Source organism: Mus caroli, unplaced genomic scaffold, assembly GCF_978045245.1.
Source record: "Mus caroli unplaced genomic scaffold, Mus_caroli_1 scaffold_4, whole genome shotgun sequence".
Taxonomy (NCBI): Eukaryota; Metazoa; Chordata; class Mammalia; order Rodentia; family Muridae; genus Mus; species Mus caroli.
The window spans coordinates 7,198,181-7,219,860 of NW_028227259.1; the positions used below are offsets into that span (position 1 = coordinate 7,198,181).

Genomic DNA, 21,680 nt, shown 5'->3' on the forward strand with positions numbered 1-21,680 from the left:
CCAAAGAGCAGAATTGAGAATGCTGAGTTCTTCACATCGGGATGTATTTTGCCCACTCTATTCTGTCTTTTTTTGTTGCTTACTTGATTTCATCTTGTTTACAGATAATAGAGGTGTCTGAGAATTAAGCTCATTTACACTGAGGAGCCAGCGCTGGTGTTTATAAAAGAAAACTCAGGAATGTCTCTGAACAAAACCTTAGAGTGAATGACTGGCATGTACCAATTCTACTAGACGTTCTTTAGGAAACAAATTCCCACTGGGTTAGCCTTGGTCACTCTTCTAAGGCTAGAAAATACAGCTACATAACTCTAGAGGTATTTTCGCACATATATTCACAAACATACACACACACACTCATACGCACACATAAAATAACCTTTAAAAGAACCAGTTTCATACTTTACTACATATCCCAACTGTCCAAAAGTTTCCCAGGAACAATGAACATAGTCAAGAGATAATTCAAGAAAAAATTTAAAAAAACAAAACGTCACTGGATGAGAAAAATCACTGCAGTGGTCTATCATGATCTACAGTGGGAACCATGTTCCCAGAGTGGTTTTTATCTGTAACTTTCAAACAGTGACCAAAAGTGACCCTGTGACACAAGATAACAGAGCTCTAAAGACAGGACCACTACAAACTCATCATGTAAGTAGTGGGATGAAGGCTGGTGGGATGCACACAATAGTCATCTCAACTCCCCAGATACCACAGTAATGGAGGAAAACAATGAGAAGCAGATATAGGTATATGTGCATATATGTATGTGTGTGATAGTGACATAGGAATATCATAAAATACCTTAAAAATCCATGAATACCTATGAAAAACATGCCTTAAAAGCATGGGCTTATTGATTTAATTCACAGGTTCCTACATAATACCAGCTGGGATCTCCAAGCTGCTTAATGGGTATTTCTTTCCACTAAGTTAGAGAGAAAATGAAGAAACTGTCTACCATATATGTTTGAAGTAAAACATAAATATCATTTAAAAACTTATTTTAAATATACTACATTACACATATCTGGTGTATAGTCTTTTCAGATATTCTACCTTTTATAATATCTGAATCTAAACATACTAATAAAGTCAGGCATGGTAGTACATGGCTCAAATCTCAGCATATGGGAGGCAAGAGAGAGACACAGGTATGATGTGAGCCTGAGCTATATGTATCCAGGACAGCCTGGAATACATGTGAGACCTTGTCTCAAAACAAACAAATACAAAAACCTAAGTGAATAAATACATTAATAGATACAACAAAGACATATATCAAAAATTTAAGGGATAGCAAAATAATGAAATTATTCAGTTGTATATGGATATATAAACTCTAGAAAATAATTTTATTTGCGCTTCTATTATTCACCTTAGCAAGTCACTATTGCACTCAAGCTGGTTGCTTAATCCTTAGCATTAAAGACTTTCCTTGGAGATGTGGAAAACATTTTTTAAATATACTGAGTCTCAATTCTCTCTTGAAGTAGGAAACACTAAGAGACACTATACACACAAGAAAACTCTACAGATCAACTCCTACCTCATCATGCTCATGTGTGCACATGTACACAAATCACGGCGAGAAAAGCATGTAGCCAGCTACAGACCTATACAGCTGAAAGGACCAAATTCTGTAGCTTGGCAAATCTACCAAGAACTGTAAATAAATGGAATAAGTGGTCTCTGGGTGAAGGAAAGATGCGTGCCTTGCAGAGGAGCTTCTAGAGCATGCTCACTGACATGAAGTCAGAGCCACAGACAGAGATCCATTAGCTCTGAAAGAGCCCAGGGCTGGAATCCTCATGGCTTCTCAGCATCATGGCCTCACTCCTGAAGACAAACAGGAATGAAACTCCTAGTTTGACCATTCATGGCTTCTAGCATGAACTCAACCTGTAACCGAAACAACCTCCTGTCAAAGGCTGACTGCACTTAAGCACCACAGTGTCAGAAACAGAAGGTCACATCAACTAGAATCACTCGTGAGGGCAGGACAGTGGAGCTGCTGAGCCCAGAGCTGGACTGGAGCCATTTTCTCTCTCTGCACAGATCCCAAGTGTCAACCAAAGTGCACATACTCAGGGTCTGAGATGTCGTCTGCTGCCTTTCATATGGGTGACCCGGGTCTCTGTGTGTTTAGTGTTTTCATACAAAGCTGAATTAAATTATGCTCTGTACTCCTAGCTTCTACTCAGTGCAGACTTATGACAACTCCATGCATATGACATTCTGAGTTAAAGAAAGGATTTCTACGGAAATCTTGAGTCGTTTTTCAAAGGAAAACGTGAAATTTGGTTTGGTGATAGTTCATTCTTTGCTACTCTAAGCAGATGGACACTTCAAGTACCACAGAGGTCACCTTTCATTTAATTTATGAAACGATGCCCAGGGAACATTTATTCACTTCTCAAAACTGTGTGGGTAGTCAGCCTCTCTGAGCCTCTCCCACTGAGTTTCTCAGAAATGGCCTCCTGGCAAAGGCTCCTGACTCAAACATTCCCCAGACCAGCATCCTTAGCAAACTGCCTCTGCACCATCTCCATCCTTCTCTGACCTTCCTGGAATGGCCCACTATCTATCTTCCTTAGAGCCAGCAAGCCTGAATGCAATGTGTGCCAAAGACTCCATGAAAACCACAGTGGACCCTGAGGAACATAAGGCCCTGCCCACAGACCCCTATTGTCTGACAAGGTGTGTTTCTGGTACACAAGGCAGTAAGGTAACCCAGGTTTTTAAACTGGCCTCAAAGAGTTTTCCCTCTGTTCAATGTTTAAGACAAGCTACAACGACTCTAGATCCTAGAGCCACATTTTCTCCTTATACATACGAGCTCTATCCCTTCCTAAGATAAGTGATCTTGGGTAAGTTATCTCAGCTTTCTAAGTCTCGGGCTTTGCATTCATTAAATGGCAAGCTCTGAGAGATGCTGGGAAGACAGAATAGACTGAAGTGCAACGATGTATATTATTGTGCCATATAAGCACCAAAAGGCAGGATATGTGAACAACATTTTCTGTTGATTCAGTGAGTGGTCAGACTGATTTTGCTTGCCTTGTCACTTCTAGCTGACAAGGACTCTCACGCTGTCTGAGCGGTCTGTCCCCAGCATCTCTGTTCCCCTAACACGTGGCCTTTATGCTTCAACTCTGACAACTGTTCTAGGATAATCATATGGAGAAAAGTTGTCTGAGAAGTTGTATTAGCCTAAAGTGGGAAGTACTCATCAGGACTACAGTGACTATGGCTTTCACATAAACTACGTTAGTGGCTTGTTGTTTAGTAGTTATAAGCAACACCACTGTCACAGAGAGCCCAGTCCTTGTCAGCATATGCATTCTAGTGATTCTTACTGAAAACTTTATTCCCATAATGTTTGCCAGTGAGTTCAGTAGCAACTCAACTGCATGACCTACAAAACGCATCACTACAGGACAGCATAAGAGGGTGGAATGCCGAGTTTTAGGGAATTTCAAAGGGTTCTGTGATTCATTCTTGCATTGAGAAAATTGACAGATGAGTCTGTTCTATAAGGGATTTTTTATCTCTTTTTTCATACTTATGGTCAAAGGAACTAAGAGCTGGGTCTTGTACACAGTGGGTACACACTACCACTAAGATATGCCCTGGCTTAAGTTCCTCAGATAGATTCTCAACTCCTATTGGCAGAAGAGTCTGTTAGGATGCTGAATCATCTTGCTTTCTCTCTTAGACAGATAATAAAAGTGTCTTAATGCAGTTTGTGTCTACTTCCTCTCTTTGTGAAACAGGATATGTTCAAAGGTGAGTTGAAAGCACCCTCATCTTTTATGCACAGAAAAAAAAAAAAAGTACCTGCTACTTAGCAAGCTCTTACAGCAAGTTGGCAGTGAGAATATCTACAAACACAAAAGGAGAAGCTTACTTCCATGCTTGTATTAACCATAAAATATAAGTTCATCTAAGAGCACAAAAATAATATAGCTATGCAGAGAAGAACCCAGATGTACTATATTATAAGACTGTGGCACAAGAAAGAAACTGGGCTGCCTCCAGAAACCTTACTGAACACTTACTTAGTCTTCCTTGATGAGATTATCCAGTATTTTAAACATTATAGGGATGAAACTAAAACTAGGTCCAGAAATAAGAATTATTCCAAATAGCATCTCCAAGCCACAGACAAGAATAATCACAAAGTCCACCCCTAGTAAGACTTTCCTGGTTGGAGGTGGTGACACCCACCTATATTCCAAAGAGTTAGCAGATACAAGCAGGATGATTAACACAGGATTGGGACCAGCCTGGGCTAGGAGTTCTAGGCCAACCAGAGCTCTATGATCCTGACCCAGACTCTCCATGTAGAACTCACAGAGATCTACCTGCCCTGCCCTCCTGAGAGCTAGGATTAAAGGCTGTGCCACCATGGCTGGCAAGCACCCCCTTCTTTAGGATAGCCTTCTTGCTAGTGACAGGCCTTGGGGTTAATCTACCAGTTACTCCATCCTGTAATGTTCCTCTTAGATGCCTGCATGATTCCCTTTCCCCTTCCCTGGAGGTCTTCTCTGAGGACCCATGGATCACCCTACTAATGATCACAATCTAGGGCTGAGCATTACTGAAGTGGTGGAGTGCTTGCCTAACATGCACGAGTCCTAAGGTCAATCTCCAACACTGCAAGAGAGACTACAGCCTATGCCTTCTTGCTGCTCCACCATCCCAACACCATAACCCCACCCCACCCCCACCCCGCCATGCTGTTCTCATTCCCACAGCACTTACTGCTGGCTAGTATGCCTGCTAAAATATGGGCCTCAGAATAAAGAGAAAATAATCACTGATATAATCCAAGGGCCTGGAACGGTGCCTGCCATATAGGACACCCTCAGTAAGTATCAGTGAAGTGAAGAAAATAGATGTCAGTCCACATACCAAGTCATTAAAGGGAATTATCACACACATGCATACACACACAAACTGCATGTGCAGTATCAGAGAATTGATGGAGCATAGTATGATGGACATGTGTGTGTTCCAGCACTCAGGATGTTGAGGCAGAAAACCTACAGGAGGTCTGAGGCTGGCCTGGGTGATAAAGCAAGCACCAGACTAGCCTAGAAAACACAGCAAGATCTTGTCCAAAAGAAAAAGAAAAAAGAAAAATTTAACTATACACTACAAAGCTCGCAAGTTAAAACTCTGTAGAAAAAAAAGAACAAGACTCCAAGTCTACTACATGCTTTCCAATCTCCTCAGCTCCCATTATTATTCAAGGACAGAAGGACAAGGAGAGAAGCAAAGGGTCTGAAATTCTAGTGACAACACACTGCACAGAGCAGGAGCTATAAGAAGGTGTGGTTAATGACTCAGACATAACTGACACACTAATGGACAGGGGCCAGAAGCGCACAGGAAGAAGACCTTGTCTCTCTTCAAGTGAAATGTGAAGCCAAAATCTGGGCCAAGGCCTCAGAGAAATGAAACATCCCATACCTACACACACACACACACGTACACCATGCACACACATGTGCACACACACATGCACAAACATACCATACCCCCTTACCACACATGCACATGCGTGTGCACACACAGGAATACACACACATGCACACACACAGCATGCACACATGCACACACACACATGTGCACACACATGAATGCACACACATGTACACACACAGAGCACGCACACCACACACACACATGTGCACACACAGGAATACACACACATGCACACACACAGCATGCACACATGCACATGCGTGTGCACACACATGAATGCACACACATGTACACACACAGAGCACGCACACCACACACACACATGTGCACACACATGAATGCACACACATGCACACACACAGAGCACGCACACCAGTAACAACAGCAGTGACAATACTAAGCACATTTGGTGCTTTCCTCCCAAACACTTTCTGCCATGAACATATGATACTAAAGGAAAAAAAAAAAAAGCATTCCGGCTTTTCTAACCTAATTATTTCTTAAGGAAAATAACACAATTAACACAGTCAGCTATTGGATGGAACACAGGGCCCCCAATGGAGGAGCTAGAGAAAGTACCCAAGGAGCTAAAGAGGTCTGCAACCCTATAGGAGGAACAACAATATGAACTAACCAGTACTTCCCAGAGCTCATGTCTCTAGCTGCATATGTAGTAGAGGATGGCCTAGTCAGCCATCAATAGGAGGAGAGGCCATTGGACTTGCGAAGATCATATGTCCCAGTATAGGAGATGCCAGGGCCAGGACACATGAGTGGGTGGGTTGGGGAGCAGGGGAAGGGAGGAGGGGATAGGGGATTTTGGAAAGGAAACTAGGAAAGGGAATAACATTTGAAATGTAAATGAAGAAAACATCTAATAAAAAAAGAAAAAAAATGCTGTTCTTGCTCATTTCCTGTAAACCAGGAGAGAAAAAGAAAGAAAGAAAGAAAGAAAGAAAGAAAGAAAGAAAGAAAGAAAGAAAGAAAGAAAGAAAATATCCAATTTTAAAAAATACTCAAAAGAGAGAGAGAAAGAGAGAGAGAGAGAGAGAGAGAACCGGAGTAGAGGGATGAAGATCTGAACAGCATACTGGAGCACCCACAAACACTGCTGTGATACAAACCACCACAAGAGGAAAACCCCCACAGTGAAGATGACTACAAGCTTATTAAAAACAGTCTTTAAAAACACTAAATTTTGCATTTAAAGCGTAAATCTTTATGGTATGGGACTTGTTTCCCTGGAAAGTTATTATTAGAAACAACCAGAACAAAGGAAGAACACCCCAGGGACAGGGCAGAAGGCAGCAGCAGAGAGGGCTTGGTTCACATCCCTGCTGCCTAGGGTCACCCCCACCCTGTCCAGTGCTGCAATTTGGGTTTTCTCTGAAAAAGAAAACCTCTATAAAAATCACCAAATGTATCATGGCCAGGGTATTTAGAAAATATGAAGCAGAATGTGGGAAACGAAAAGCACACTACTATATGTAGCAAGGTTATTGTTTTCTGACACACATGCTGCTCTGTGGCACGCTCCAGTTTCCATGAGCCCACACAAAATCTTGTGTACAGATATTAATAGCACCACTATTCATAGTGAAAGAATTTAATTAGCATAAATTCATATTAAGACAATGAATAAATAATGGAACATTATTCAGCACTGAAAAGGGATGAAGTACACAAGCTACAATGTGGATCAGTGTTGAAAACATTAAGCTAAGTAAGGCATGGCTGAAGCACCGAGAGAACAGGCACATCTATAGAGAGCAAAGTCTGCTAAAACTAAGGCCAATGGCATGGCTCAGCAGGTAAAGGCACCTGCCACCAATGCGGATGACCGAGTCGGATCCTCAGGTCGCACAGAGTGGGAAGGAGAGAACCAAATCCTGAGAGGTGTCTTCTGCCCTCCACTGGTGCCCATCACACACAGCAAACTAACAAACTGTATACATGTGTTTGTGTGTGTGTGTACATACATACTTATAAGTAAGACAGGAATCCTTCTCTTTCCGGGATACCCAGGGTTACGTGAAGTCATAACGATAGTTAAGGAGCTCACTTCTCCACAATGACACTTGAACCTCACCTTTTCCCACGGCATCTTTTCTGCACGGACAATGGGTGTCTCTTCTACTTAACCCTGTTCTCAGATCCTCCACTCACACCACACTATAAACACATGAAACTACTTAGACTACAAATTCCCCTCTGTGGTTTCTTCTCCAGAATTAAATCAGCATGTGAAGCTCTTCCAGGAGCATGGAGATCTCCTGGGGAACCATGTGGGGAACCACCTCATACATTTAAAAACATTAAAGCATCTTATATTAGCATGTATCGTCAGCATTAGCATAAGCTAGGTCAATGGTGGCTCACACCTGTAATCCTCACCCTTGAGAGGTCGAGAAAAGAACGAGAGACTTGAGAGTTCAAGGGCAGCCTCATCTACATAGATCTCCAAAAGGAAGTGGGTGGGGAGATGCACTGAGATGGCTCAGAGCATAAAGCTGACTGATTCCGAGCCTGGTGACCTCAGATCTGTCCCTGGGACTTCCACTATCTACCAATAATGGAAGGAGAGAACTGACTCCCACAAGTGTTCTTCTGACCTTCACGTATCCACATGGCACATGTTTGTGTACACACATATACATACACACATACACAAACACACACACACACACACATAGAGTTAAATGTTGTTTAAAAGTCAAGTACATAGTTGATAAATATTCAGTTTATATTATCACTAAATTTTATAATATGCTTGTGTCTTATATTAACTACTTAATTGTGAATGATTAATTGGTGTTTAATCATATAACTTTATTAGTATTAAATAACACATTTTCACAAAATAAATATAAAAATTAGAAAAGGTTAAAACAAAATTATGACAAAAGAATTATCTGGGACTTAGCGTCAGGGAAAAAAATTTAAGTACTGCCTTAGTTTATAACTGCAGTTAAAAATTAAAGAATGACCATTCAAGGAAATCCCCACCTGAATATGTCCCATGAACTCAAGTCTATCAGAAACCTTATATGACACTCTCACAAAAGACCAAACATGGTTGTCTCAATGAAGATGCTGCTCCTGGCAGCAAATGGCACAGCCTGCTGAGTCAACTCAGCCAAGAAGGTTAAATAGCTTGGATTTACTTTTGCTAGGGGAGACAGGGCTATAAGCTGACATGAGTGATTGTGTCATGGTGATTTAGGAGTCCGTGAGACAGTAAGACAGCTGTCAATAACAGTCAATAACATAATGGTCTCAGATTTTTTTTCTTCATATCTTTGAGACAGAAAATTGAGGGAAAAAAAAAAAGCCCTAAAAATGTTTCCTGAGTACCTACTTTGGGACAGGCACAGTGCTGAGCAGCAGACAATAGTAAGTATGGATTACCAAGTCTGAGACCCAAGACTACAGTCTATCTCATGGAAACAACTTCACACAGATATCAGTGTCTGGATACACACACACACACACACACACACACACAGCCCACGCATAAGCACACACAATTGTATGCCACGCCCGAGGCACGTCTGACTCACTCGGAGTAGCCTGTAAAATGCCTCGTCATTCCTTTATGCTGAATATGCATCCTGCAGCAATAAGGCACACTGTCCCTCTCCGGCAGCAATGGGTCCCTGTCCTGGTGCAAGACTTTCAAAGTGTCAGGCTCAGCCAGGATGGAGGAGTGACTGACTGAGCACAGGAAGCTGGGAGCCAGGAGGGTCAGAGGAACAAGGGCCAGGGCAATGATGTGAGGAAGGAGGCCTTCTGCACAGAAGTGTGTGATACATACACAATGAAGAAAATGAACGAGAGCCAACTGAAGTGGAATCCAAGAAAAAGAGCAAGGGAGTCACATGAAATACTACCACACAGTAAGTGGAAAAACAAAGAGCTTGTTGGCCTGTCACACATTTCCAAACCCCAAAAGTAAGCTGTGTCCAGCATGCGTACCAATGCTGGTGCAAGCCACCCTCCAGAGGACTGCGTTTGTTTCCGTTGCTAAGGGAAACAGAGGCACCTGACAGAAAGAAGAGGAAAGGTAAGGTACTCCAAAGGCTGCAGAGAAGCATTTCCTACGTTCACAAGAAAATAGTGAACAAAACAGTGGCCAAGCTCACAGACAGCTTACAAAGAAAGAGAGGGAACGCATTATTAACCAAGGAACAGTCCATAGAACAAGGATTTGGAGCAGAAACACGGACAGAGTCCTCCCCAGGCATGGATCAACACTCCTGTGCTGGGTGCTTGGTACATGACTGCCTCCACTCAACACCACAACAGAACACAATACAGCAAAGCTGCGTGCCTTTGTCCTGTGCTTCTCTATGCACTGAAGCTAAAAATAAAATATATTCCAACCCATACTGCAAGCTTTACCATTTTATCACTGGAACACTTAAACTTATTAACCGATACCCTCAACCATGTTTCTTATTAAATTGCTCAAGCTGTAAACGAATAGAGTTTCTCCTTCTTAACCGTGAGAGAACATTGCCTGTGCTACATCACCCAGACCTGGGACTACCCCGTGAAATTCTTAGGTCAGAAATTCAATTACATGAGAATTCTCTCTATTTCAACAATATCCCTGCTTTTGCCAGTATTTTCCTGGTGGCTCCGTGACAGTCGACAACACTTGCTCTCGGCTATGATTAAAAGTCTCACCTCCAGTGGCCTACCCAATCAGAAATGGGCCCGGGTTTCTGCTATCTTCTGCCCAATCCATAGCTGTCCAATTTAAAGGCATTTTTATGACACACAAGCTAGAGAGAAAGCAGTGAGCCATTTACAGTTAAGCCAGAAACAGGATCAAAATAAATAGATGTTGGTTTTGGTCCAGAATCCAAACTTTTATCATCTCTGGTAGTGTTTAAGCCTCTACCAACATCCATAAAAACTCTTCTTAAGAAATGGTGACTGAGGTATCCAGCATAATGGCGACTTGGAAAATGAACTCTTTAAAACGCTCACCACCCTTATTCAACACTTTCTAACGTTTTCTGCAACATGTTTCAAAGTATAGACTATAGCTAAGCTTCAGGAAACCAAAATGTCCTTGAAATTAACTCAACAATTATGGCAAACAATTAAGAAAAATTGCTTGACTCAATAATTCAAACCAATGATTGTTTTCCTTCTAAACTCGAGTTTATACAGACTTATTCACTGAACGTTCGGTTAACAAGCATCACATGCCATTCAAAATGAACTAGTACTCATTTCATACAATTTACGTATGATATTTAGAGAATCAAATTTTAAAAACTCCTGCCTGACTTTAGGAAATCAATGTTTAGCTAGGTGACATCTCCTGACACAGGCACAGTGCTCCAGACTCCTTAAGCCCAGGCTGCTTAAGCCCTCTCCCACAATCCCGAGGAACTTTAAAAAGACAAACCAAGAATAAGAGAGAAAGGAGAAGCAGAAGGAACAAAAACAAAGAGGAAAGAGGACAGAAAGACGTGGGAAAGGAATGAGGGAGACAGTGTCCTCCTGGCTGAAGCACAAATGTAGACCTCTCTGGAGAACAGATGCACCCTCAGGCTAAAAACACACTCCTGTTATGACCTTAGAATCAAAATTAAGGTCAGTCACTAAAACCCTGAATGGCGAAGGCTAAAACTCTGACTTGTCCTGTCTAAGCTGAGCCGGGATGCTGGGCCAATCTAGGACAATGGGCCCAGCCTCTTCCCGGGAGCCTCATCTGCTCCCCACTCTTACCTTCAGCTCACACTTGCATGTCCCAGGTCACTTTTTCAGGCAGCTGTCTTCCTTCCTAGGCCTCCGGGCTACCCTGGGCTAATACAGCCAGACTCTGAATAGCCTTGGCTGTCACTTGTACCTGCTGATCATACACAATTGTGTTTCAAGAGAGAACCCTATCAGGGCACTCTAAACGCATCAGAGCACACTAGGGGGTTCAAGGAAATCTGGGGAACCAGTTTCTATGGAGGAGACACTCTTCTCAAGCATCTTGCTGTTTCATCCACAGAAAGAGACGTCGCATACACAAAAGAATGAGTGATTGCCAGAAACTCAAGCTGTCTACCAGCAAGGTACTCTTGTCAGTGGAGGAGACTAGCCTACCTAAAGAACAAATGCCAAGGGAAAAAGAGGGACAGAATCCAACACCTGGTGATAAAGCTACACACACCAGACAGTGCCACACAGAGAAATGATCCAATTAGACCTTGAGCCCCGCCTTCGGCTGCCATAGGTAGAATGTTAGAAAACTACTCCTGCAAAGAGAGCTCTTCGGGGCTAGCTCCAAAAACCCATCATCCACTTCTTCTCCTCAGCCATCTAGTGATCTTTCCTCACAACAGAAATCAGGCAACAAAGGCAGCTCTGCTAAAACATACAATGCCCTGGTACAACATTCATTTCTGAAATGGAAAAGATATACATTCATTTAACCTGCTCAAACACATGACTCTGAAACCCTCTGACACACAAACAACCAACAGATCCTGGGGAAAAAGGAATAACTAAATTCTAAACCCCTCTTTCCAATCAGAACTGCTGGCATTTTGGCATCACGATGCAGAATCTTTCATTTTATTTTGAAAATCCAGTTATATGTAATAGCTTCTCTTGGAGAAAAGAAAATAGGTTTTTACCATAAAAGGACCTAAAATCAGGAGTAAAGGGAGTGGAAGGCTAAAGTCAGTTTTCATGTTAAGTAGTTTTTAAACACATGTAATTTTTATTTACATGTAAAATAATTACAAGTTATCCAGAGAAGAAGGGTCAGGAGTTTCTGACGAAATCATGTTGGTATATTCTAACACAGATAAATAGAAATCCAGGATAAATTAGTAGCAAAAACTTTGTTAAAGGCTATTTTGTTGATTTTAACATTTCCTTTCAGAATTATTTTCCCATTTCTACCCTTTTATTAAGCTACATGAGCATGGGAAAGCTAACTCACTCGCCTACAAAGTGGGTATAATAGTATCTACCTCGTCCTTAAACAGAATGAACACAAGCCACTCATCACAGTGCTTACGGTACTTGGAACGCATTTGGAAAAATGAATTCCTGTATTTTCAACTCTTGCTTCCAACGTTTCTTTTTCTTTCTGGTACTTTTACTACCAAAATAAACACATCCAGTAAGATGTTCACAGAACTTATCATTTGGGTTATTATTAATCTGTCTTACCTGAATGGTTTGACATATGGAACCCTTAAGCTACTGGAACTATAGGGAAATAAAGATACACTGTACCTTTTCCTTTGATGGGGGACTATATGAATATAGACCTCTGTTTACCATTTAATGTTTCTGTCAAAAAAACCCTATGGCTACAAGAGCATATATAATTTTGATATTGACTGCTGAATTCTAAAAATTGAACTTATAATGAAAACATAATCATCAATATAATATCAATAGACACCTCTTTTGAGACCTGCTCTTGGAAGTCAAATGTCTACCACATATTCCATTAGTTATTAGGATAGTAAAACGGAAGACCCCTACTGTGCTCAGCAAGCCTCTTCACAGTACTGTAACTTCAAATATAAACACCGGTATTTTTGAAGCACTAAAAGTGTAACTCCAATCGGGGAAATAAAAGAAATTTTTGGATTCTGATGCCAAAGACATCTACATGTCTTGAATCCTGTCTGACCCAAGAATTCAGCAAGTGAAGTGGACATGAACTTTTTGAGTTCAAATCCCCTGTTGGCTTCATTAAAGATGGCAAGTTATGACCTACCACTGGACTTCTGTGAACATGATGTACACCAAACACTAAGAAGTTAATTTGGCATAAAAGCCCCCACAAAATTACCACATATTAAACATGTTAATACACAGCATACATAACACTGACATCTTCTTTTCTCAGTTTCCTTCCCTTCCTGCTTCCGACCATTCCTCTCGCTTTTCTCCACCCACCCCCCACCCCCCCTTCCATGCCTGTCCCACTCTGATGAGCATCTTCTTTCCACATGGGGTTAGTCCTCAAGACTTCCTGATAAAGGTGGTCCTAGCTTAGCCTCACTGAGCTGTGAAATGATACCTCTGTTACAGATTCCATTCTCAGTGAGTCAGGAGAAAAACAGCAGGTCTCTCTCTAAAATGGGCTCTAGAACCATAAAATGAACACGTGGCATGTTTTGTACTGTGAGAAAGTAAGTAAAACTAACAACATTCTTTATAAACTCATAAGCTCCTACTTGGTCTCCATGTAGCTATGAAGAAATGATCAAACAGTGAATCCTCTGTGCACAATAAAATAATTGTGAGGAATTGCATACATAACTATATGTATATGTATCTGTTACACATACACACACACAGTATACACATACAGATTGGGATATCAAAGATAAGAAAGAGTGATACCTGAATTAGGTCTCTTCTGTCGTCTAGAATTCTATCCCTACATTTATATTCTGAATGAAACTTTAAGGGAAAGCCTACAAGATGTCTCAGTGGATTATGATGCTTGCAGCCAAGCCTGGTAAGCTAAGTTTAATTCCCAGAACTTACATGGTAAAAGGAGAGACGTGACTCCTGTATGATGTTGTCTTCTGACCTTCACATGTACAAACATACACACGCACACACACACATGCACAGTAGATAGACAGATTGATTGATTGATAGATGATAGATAGTTGTAAAATTAAAAGAAGGTTGTTTTAAAAATATTTAAGGGATTAATGGATATTTTAATTTTTATTTTTACTTTATTGAATTGGTAGGTAAACAAAAATGCACTGTGAAATATTTCTTTCCTGCTCCATATGGCAAAAATGTATTAATATTGAGCTACTAAGTTTAACAAATGTACTTTTAGAAAAAAAAAAAAAAAAGAAAAAAGATGTTTGTGTTAACCTGGCAAGCTACCATGAAAGCTATAATTCCTAGGAACCCTTCACCACTGGGGGAGCTGTACTGCAGATAACTGAGTGCCAGCCTGACTCAGTGCCCTCAGAGGGAACAGCTTGATGTTAAGGACAGCTCACACATTCCATGCCATATATATAAATATTCGCCAAAATATAAACAAAAAAGCCAGAGCACAGCTCTGCTGCCATCTTGCCTTGAGTGTGCTTTCTGACCCACTCACTAATGGTGAGCAATAAGACGGTGGAGAGTTATAGATCCATGTCCTTGTCCCCACTTGACGACTCCTTATGAATCTGTAATACTTTGCAGAGGACAGGATGGAAGAAAGTAGATCTTGTATTTCCAAACAATACTTCTGATAGAAGAAATTATGTCGTTTGTAGGAGTATAAAATCACTGGGTGTTTTAAAAATACATAACAGAATATAAAGGTAACCATGTAACAAAATAAACTATCAGATGACCCACGTATAGTGTCGTGGTAACTATATGCTGCTTAGCTGGCACAAAGAGCAACCATTAGTAAGCACGTCTAAGATAGCAACGACAGGGCCATCAATGGTCAATAAGCAGTAAGGCTCAGTACATGACACCTTATACAAATTCATGAAAGATATATGTTTTACCTTACTATCTACAGACAGGCAATTCTTTTAGCAAAAAAAAAAAAAACTGTCAAGAAAGAAGGAAAAAAAACAAAAACCTCAATATTTTAAATATTTGAGGGCTATCTTCTAAGCTTGGCACTACTTCATATTTGACAACCCTGAAGACAGCAAGGTTACTCACAATCAACTACAACTATTTTGACTATAATCTCTAGCATTTTATGACATAATGAGTGTCTACACAGGGTAATCATCCCATTTGCAATAAGAATTAGTAAGCACTGGAATAACTCACTATGCAATAAGTAAAAAGAAAAAAGAATCTCACAATATGGCCTTGTATCAGTGAAATCACCATTTCACACTAAACTGTCACCATTCAAGTAGAACCAAAGTGAAATTTCTTCTAAAATAAAAGCTTCATATTGCCATTTATGGATGAAAACTGAAACAAGCTCACATTAATAATATAAAAGAAATTTGATACTCACCTAGTCTCTTGAGCTTGAGGAATGGAACCATCTAAGACTACAGTGGTGACCACCTTCCCTTGGTCAGTTGCTCGAGCCTATCAGGTAAGCGGTAATTTCTGAGCTAATTTGAATGGCCTATAAGGTCTCTTCCTTCCAAGACCATTCCAAGTTATGGAAAAAATGAGTAATCTGTAACTTCAGGGAATGTGTTAAATTCAGGTAATGAGGGCATCATTTTGCATTCAAATGATGTCATAAAATGAATAAAAACAGTCCTGGAGCTGCCAAGGGAGTGACTATGACTTAAAAGACTCTTAGAGAGTCACTGCATACCCAGCGTTGACCTAGGTGCTTCATAAATGCCACTCATCTGGTCTTCTCAGCATGTTTGGGAGCTCGGCACTTACAAAGCTTAATGATACGAACTGGAATTGATCAGTGAATAAAAGTGAATAATACTCCTGCTCACTCTTGAGAATTACAATTATTCTTCTGTAACACTAGGATGATACCATAGGATCATGAATTTAGCCAGTTAATCCTCCTTGCCAAAAGGCTTACATATCCTGCAGAGCCAAGTCCCAACTCCTCAGAACATCAGAACTTGCTGCAGCATCTAGGAGCGACATGCTTCTCACACTGGTCCCCCAAATCTCATCTGCAGTTAGCAGAGGCAATGCCTGGCTTCCATGTGACTCTGAACATGCTGCCCTCTCTACTAGCTATGCCCACTCCCTGTCTGTAATATGACCAATCAAACAGCACCTCCTGGGAGAGCCCAGAGACTTCTTGTGGGGTTATGCGCTGGGCACTGGGCTTCCACTGTTTCCACAGCCCCTGTAATTACCTCAAGACTGAAGGGCAAAGAATAATTGTTCAAGCACTCATTCATTTTCCCAGCTCTCTGTAAACCCCTTAAAGGCTAGAACTGTGGCTTTTATTTCTAAATGCCTATGACCTTGATTTACTTAAAATGCTAACTAGCAAGAGCTCAAAGTGAATTCCTCTTAATGAGTCAATAAATGAATTGCTTGCACACAGACACACACACACACAAACACACACACGTGTACCTTATGAGGTAACAAAAGAATCATCCAGACATTATTTCTATAATACAAAGGAAAATGCTAAAGATATCCATGGGTATCTACAGTGCCAAAAGTTCTTTTTACCAAAATAATAATGATAATAATAATAGAAACAAGAGCTATATAAAATCCACACATTTTCGGGTTAAATTATAGCTCTCTGGAAACCAGGAAGGCCTAACAGACAAGAAAATCCCTCAGTTTCCTCTCTGTAGGAAATACTGGTCTTTGAGATTCCATCAGTTCTCTGTGGTGTCCTGCTGCAATTAAAGGATCCTGGTAAAGTACATTGACTCCCTGGGTGATGGAGATATCAAAATGTGCTGTGTGTACCTTTAGATACCGAGGATAATTTGCCATAATTATAAATAGCATTACTTCCAATTCTGACTCGGAGTAGTCATCTATACATGTTTAACCTAAGTTCTACCAAACAACAGTCTCATTCACCTGGGCTGCAAAGTTTCCTTGTGAAGGGCCTATCGTATCGTATGCCCCATATGGAGAGGCCCATCTGAGTTAAAACATCTCAGAAGAGGTGTTCTAGAAACATTGAGAGAGAAAACAACACTCTTTTTCTCAGAAGCAGTGGCCTTCCTTCTATCATCACAAAGTGGGCGGATTTGAGGTCATGGTCAGCAGGCAGCAGAGACAGAGGTCCCGCGTCTGTTCGCTCATACCTCTCTCTCTGCATCTCTGCTCCTCTACATCCTTCCTTCCCTTCCCACAAAGACTCTGGGGCTTGCTCTAACACACTGTCTACATCAGCAAATTCCTGACCATGGAAAACTCTATACAGAATAAAAGACGTCATGTCTCAATAAGTAAATTTCAATGAAAATTAAAAATAAGAACCAATTAAAAGGCAAATTAAAATAAAGACAAAAGCATAGGTAGAAGAAATCATACACTAAAAGAGACTTCAATGAACTAAGTATGCCCTTTCTTTTAGCTCTGGCTCAAAATGAATGCGTGTGTGTGTGTGTGTGTGTGTGTGTGTGTGTGTGTGTGTGTGTAACAAACATATAAGTATATTTTTGAGATAAGTGTTTCTGAAAGAATGGTTGTTTTATAGTATCAAAGAATGAATCTTATTTTTACTGTGGCAATTCAGAGTTGCATTTTTAATATAGCCCTTATCCTTCAGAGTTTTATTACTGAAAATGTTAATAAATAAAGCATCAGGTGCTTGCTTCAAAGTAATACAGAAAGGAGCAGGCCAGTAGGAGGCAGAGAAAAGCAAGATGGACTGTACGTTCCCAGTCAATGAAGCTAGGATTCACTATATTCCTCTCTTTAGTTTGTGTGTGTGTGTGTCTAGATTTTTTTTTCTTTTTAATCAGAGGCTACAAACAAGCAACAGAATACTCCCTCACAGGAATAATTATTAACTAACTGAAAAATAAGACAGGTTCCCTTCTGCAGGTTTTCCATGGAAACAAGCCAAAATTTAACAAGAGAAACAAGCAGCTGCCAAGCATTAATTCAGATAATAAAATCCTTCATTAAGAGCTGGACATGTGAGGTTCTCTACTACATTAATCTAACATCCATGGATACTACAAGTTACCCTGAATTTCTACCTATGTCAACAAAATTTTAATGGAGCCAAATATTCAAGTGCAAATATAGACTTAGATATTTTTCACTCTTTACATATGTCACACACGTGAATAACTGAGTACATTATCACATCACAGTTATGTTAGTGTTGAAAGTATTTATGATATGAAACTGCCCAGCTTATCTTTACTTAAGTAAAGTTTTCAATTACCAACTACATGAACTTCAGATGCACTTGTAGATGAACAAATTGTCAGCTTGATCCATACAAACATAAAAACACTTACGGTCCCAAAAATGTTTGCTAGAGTTAGCCAGTACTCATTTGTATCTATAGATGTTTGGTATTGATTAAAATGCAAGTACTGAAATAAGTTAGTTTTCAGAGCAATGTAAGTGCTCAATAAAACGATTGCACCCGAGGAAGACCCGTTTTCGGACATTAAGTTAGGACTGAATGGGCATGTCTCTGGTGTTCAAAAATCTCAGTGACCAGGGGATTTTGAGATGTTATTTATTTTAGTTTGGTTTCTTAGAGCAGCCTAGTTTTCTTCTCCTCTCTTCTTTCTACAATAATCATCTTGGTTGATAATGTTTTCTCTCAGAGTTAAAACAACAAAGATGATGATGCATATCCTGCCTAAATAGAATCTCCTCCTACCCCATGCAGTTTTTGCTTGACTAAGGAGATGAGGGTCTGTGCCTCTTGTCCCTAGCTCAGGTTACAGGGCTACTAGGTGCATCCAATGCTACCCCTACCCCCTAGCACCTCTGCAAAACATTAGCCTACCCTTCTTTCGGTTCCTTTTTTCCTCCTTTTTGCACTTGCACCAAGAGAATCATGCGGGAATCACATTAGGACTGTGCTCTTTTCACCCGGTACACCGCTTTTCCAGGGCAACCCTAAGCAAACGCGGGGTCCCTGGGCAGCGTGGAGGACCACCTCCAGAACCCTGCCACTCACCTGCGGTCCGCCAGGGTCGCCCCTCACCCGAGTGTTGAGCTGGTCGTGCTGAGTTTCGTCCTCGCCGCCCAAGCTATAGATGAGGCGCAGTGGTATGATGCTCTGGCGCTCCAGGAAGCGGTTTTCATTCCCCCTCTCCAGTCCTTTCAGTGAGGCGACTCCTTGCAGGCAGGCAGGAGGGAAGGAGGGAGTGGAGAGAAACAGCAAAAAATAATGACCCTGACCCACAGTCCTCCATCCTGCGGTCCTCATCACCTTTATTCCCCCGCCTCCTCCCTCCCGGACCTAACTGGGAAGGACGCAGAGACACCAGCTGGAAAACCCTGGAACCAGCTCCCCTGGAGCATCTCCGGGCCCAGAAACAGGGCACCCCGTTCCCATTCTCCTGAAGGAGACTCTTCTTTTGCAGGAGGAAAGAGGAAAAAAAAAGAAAGAAAGAAAGAAAGAAAGAAAGAAAGAAAGAAAGAAAGAAAGAGCATTTGATCCCAGATTGCTGATGCATCCTCGTGTCCCCCACACATGTGTGCTTACACCCCTTCCGCGCAGCCCTTCAAAAAATAAAAATAAAAAACCGCGCACTGTGGAATTGCGGGTGCGGCTTTTCGGGGTCCTTCCAGGCTCCAAAGTGTCCTGGACGCCCCAGCAGCTGCGAACTTACCTGCCCGACCGCAGCGCGCCTCAGGGCAGGTCCCCAAGACGCAGAGCAGCCAGAAGGACGCGGCCGCTGCTGCCTGCATGGTGGCGGCGCTCAGCTGCTCCTGCCCCGGCCCGGGGCTCGGGCTCCCAACCGCCCCTTCCCAGCCCGAGCCGCTGCCTCTGCCGCAGCCGCGTTTGCCTCAGTGCTGCATTGTGCCTGGCGGGCGCTTCGGTGGCGAGGGCAGCTAGCGAGCGCCGCTTCGGGCGCCAGGCTGTACCTAAGTGGCTTCTAGCGCCTCCCACCTCATCCCCAGGCGGAGGCCGGGGCGGGCGGCCAGCATGGCGGGGAGCGAGCCGGGTGCGCAGCGGGCCTGGTGGTGCACTTGCCCCCGCGCCGCATCCGGCCACGCGCACCAGAGTAGCTGGGAAATGTAGTTCCCTCCCCGCACAGCTAGCTGGTCTCCAAGGCGACGCGACCATCGGCACCCCAAAACCCAAGAAGGAGACTGCAGACCAAAGAAGGAGAGGTGATGGAGGTCACCTGCACAGTGGCCACACCCCGAATTCCCCCCAGAGGTCTGCGAGGAGCTGCAGGGTTGCTCACTAGCTACTACTATTGCTTGTGTTTCCAAGCGACCATGCCTTGAGTGCAGGACAAGTCAGTTTTGACACAGATCTGGACTTAGGGCCTACTGTGTGCTGGGCGTGAGTCACACGTTTTCAGGTGCAATTAAGAAAAGCCTTTTTGGTAAAAATTTGCCCAAGGCGGTTTTCAATGCTTTTAGTCGTATGAAGTATTTTGCTGACAGGTGTGTCTGTGCAACCGCCATGTGTATGCAGTATCTATGGTTGGAGGCCCAAAGAGAATGTTGGGTCCCTAGGACTGGGGTTACAGAAGGTTTGTGGGTTATGGAAATCCAACTCATTTTCTCAGGAGGAACACTTAGTGTTTTAAACCTCTGCGATATCTCTATCCATTCTCCACGCCTTTTTTTTTTAATTGGCATTTAATTTCATTTTAATTTTGATACCTAAGGGAGAGTGGTTAACCCAACTCCAGGAGAATCAGATGTCTCCCAGAGGTCTAGGAAGGCTTGTGAAGTGTGAGTCAGCTGGATGCTCTGCGATACGTTTGCTTCCTCCTATATCTGTCAGCTTCAAACCTGCACCAGTAATAGATAAGGGAAACTACTTTCTCAGGCCACTTTCCCTACCTAGGGCGTGGCACTATTCAAAAGTGTAGCTTTGTTGGAATAGGTGTACCGCTGTGGGTGTAGGCTTTAACCCCCTCCTCCTGGCTGCATGGAAGCCAGTCTTCTCCTCGCAGCCTTCAGATGAAGTCATAGAACTCTCAGCTCCTTCAGCTCCTCCTGCCATATGCCTGCCTCGACACTACCATCCTCCCACCTTGATGATAATGGACTGAACCTCTGAACCTGTAAGCCACCTCCAATCAAATGTTGTCCTGATAAGAGTTGCCTTGGTCATGCTGTCTCTTCACAGCAATAAAGCCCTAAATAAGACACTGCCCCTATCAAATGTTAGAGGCTCACCAGGATGAAATAATAATAACACATATTAACATAATTAGAACTTGAGCTTTATAGATTTTGAAATATATATATTGGCATTTGACCCTAAGAAAAAAAGAGAGAGAGAGAGAGAAGATTAAGAACAAGTAGGCTTATTCACAAAGATGCAGAAATGACTCAACATATGGAAATCAATAAATGTAATCCAACATATAAAAAAACTGAAAGACAAAAAAACCACGTGATCATCTCATCAGTTGCAGAAAAATCCAACACCCCTTCATCGTAAGAGCTGTGAACAGATTTGGGATGCAGGGGACATACGTAATCAATAAATACAACTTAGAGCAAAACCATTGGCAGCACGAACTTAAATTAAGAGAAACTCAAAGAAATTCCACAAGATTGTCTACTCTCTCCATTCCTAT

General features: G+C 42.0%; 1 pseudogene across 1 annotated transcript in view; it reads right to left on the reverse strand.

Annotated features, from left to right (window-relative positions):
- Positions 1-20,171, reverse strand: part of LOC147004907 (protein DBF4 homolog A-like) — a 386,595-nt pseudogene extending 366,424 nt beyond the window's left edge. Inside the window, exons 1-2 of the transcript XR_015046882.1 lie at positions 19,743-20,171; positions 19,085-19,245 (exon numbers count right to left, since the gene is read on the reverse strand). The product of XR_015046882.1 is annotated as a protein DBF4 homolog A-like (transcript). The remainder of the gene's footprint in view (positions 1-19,084; positions 19,246-19,742) is intronic.
- Between the last annotated feature and the right edge of the window lie 1,509 nt (positions 20,172-21,680).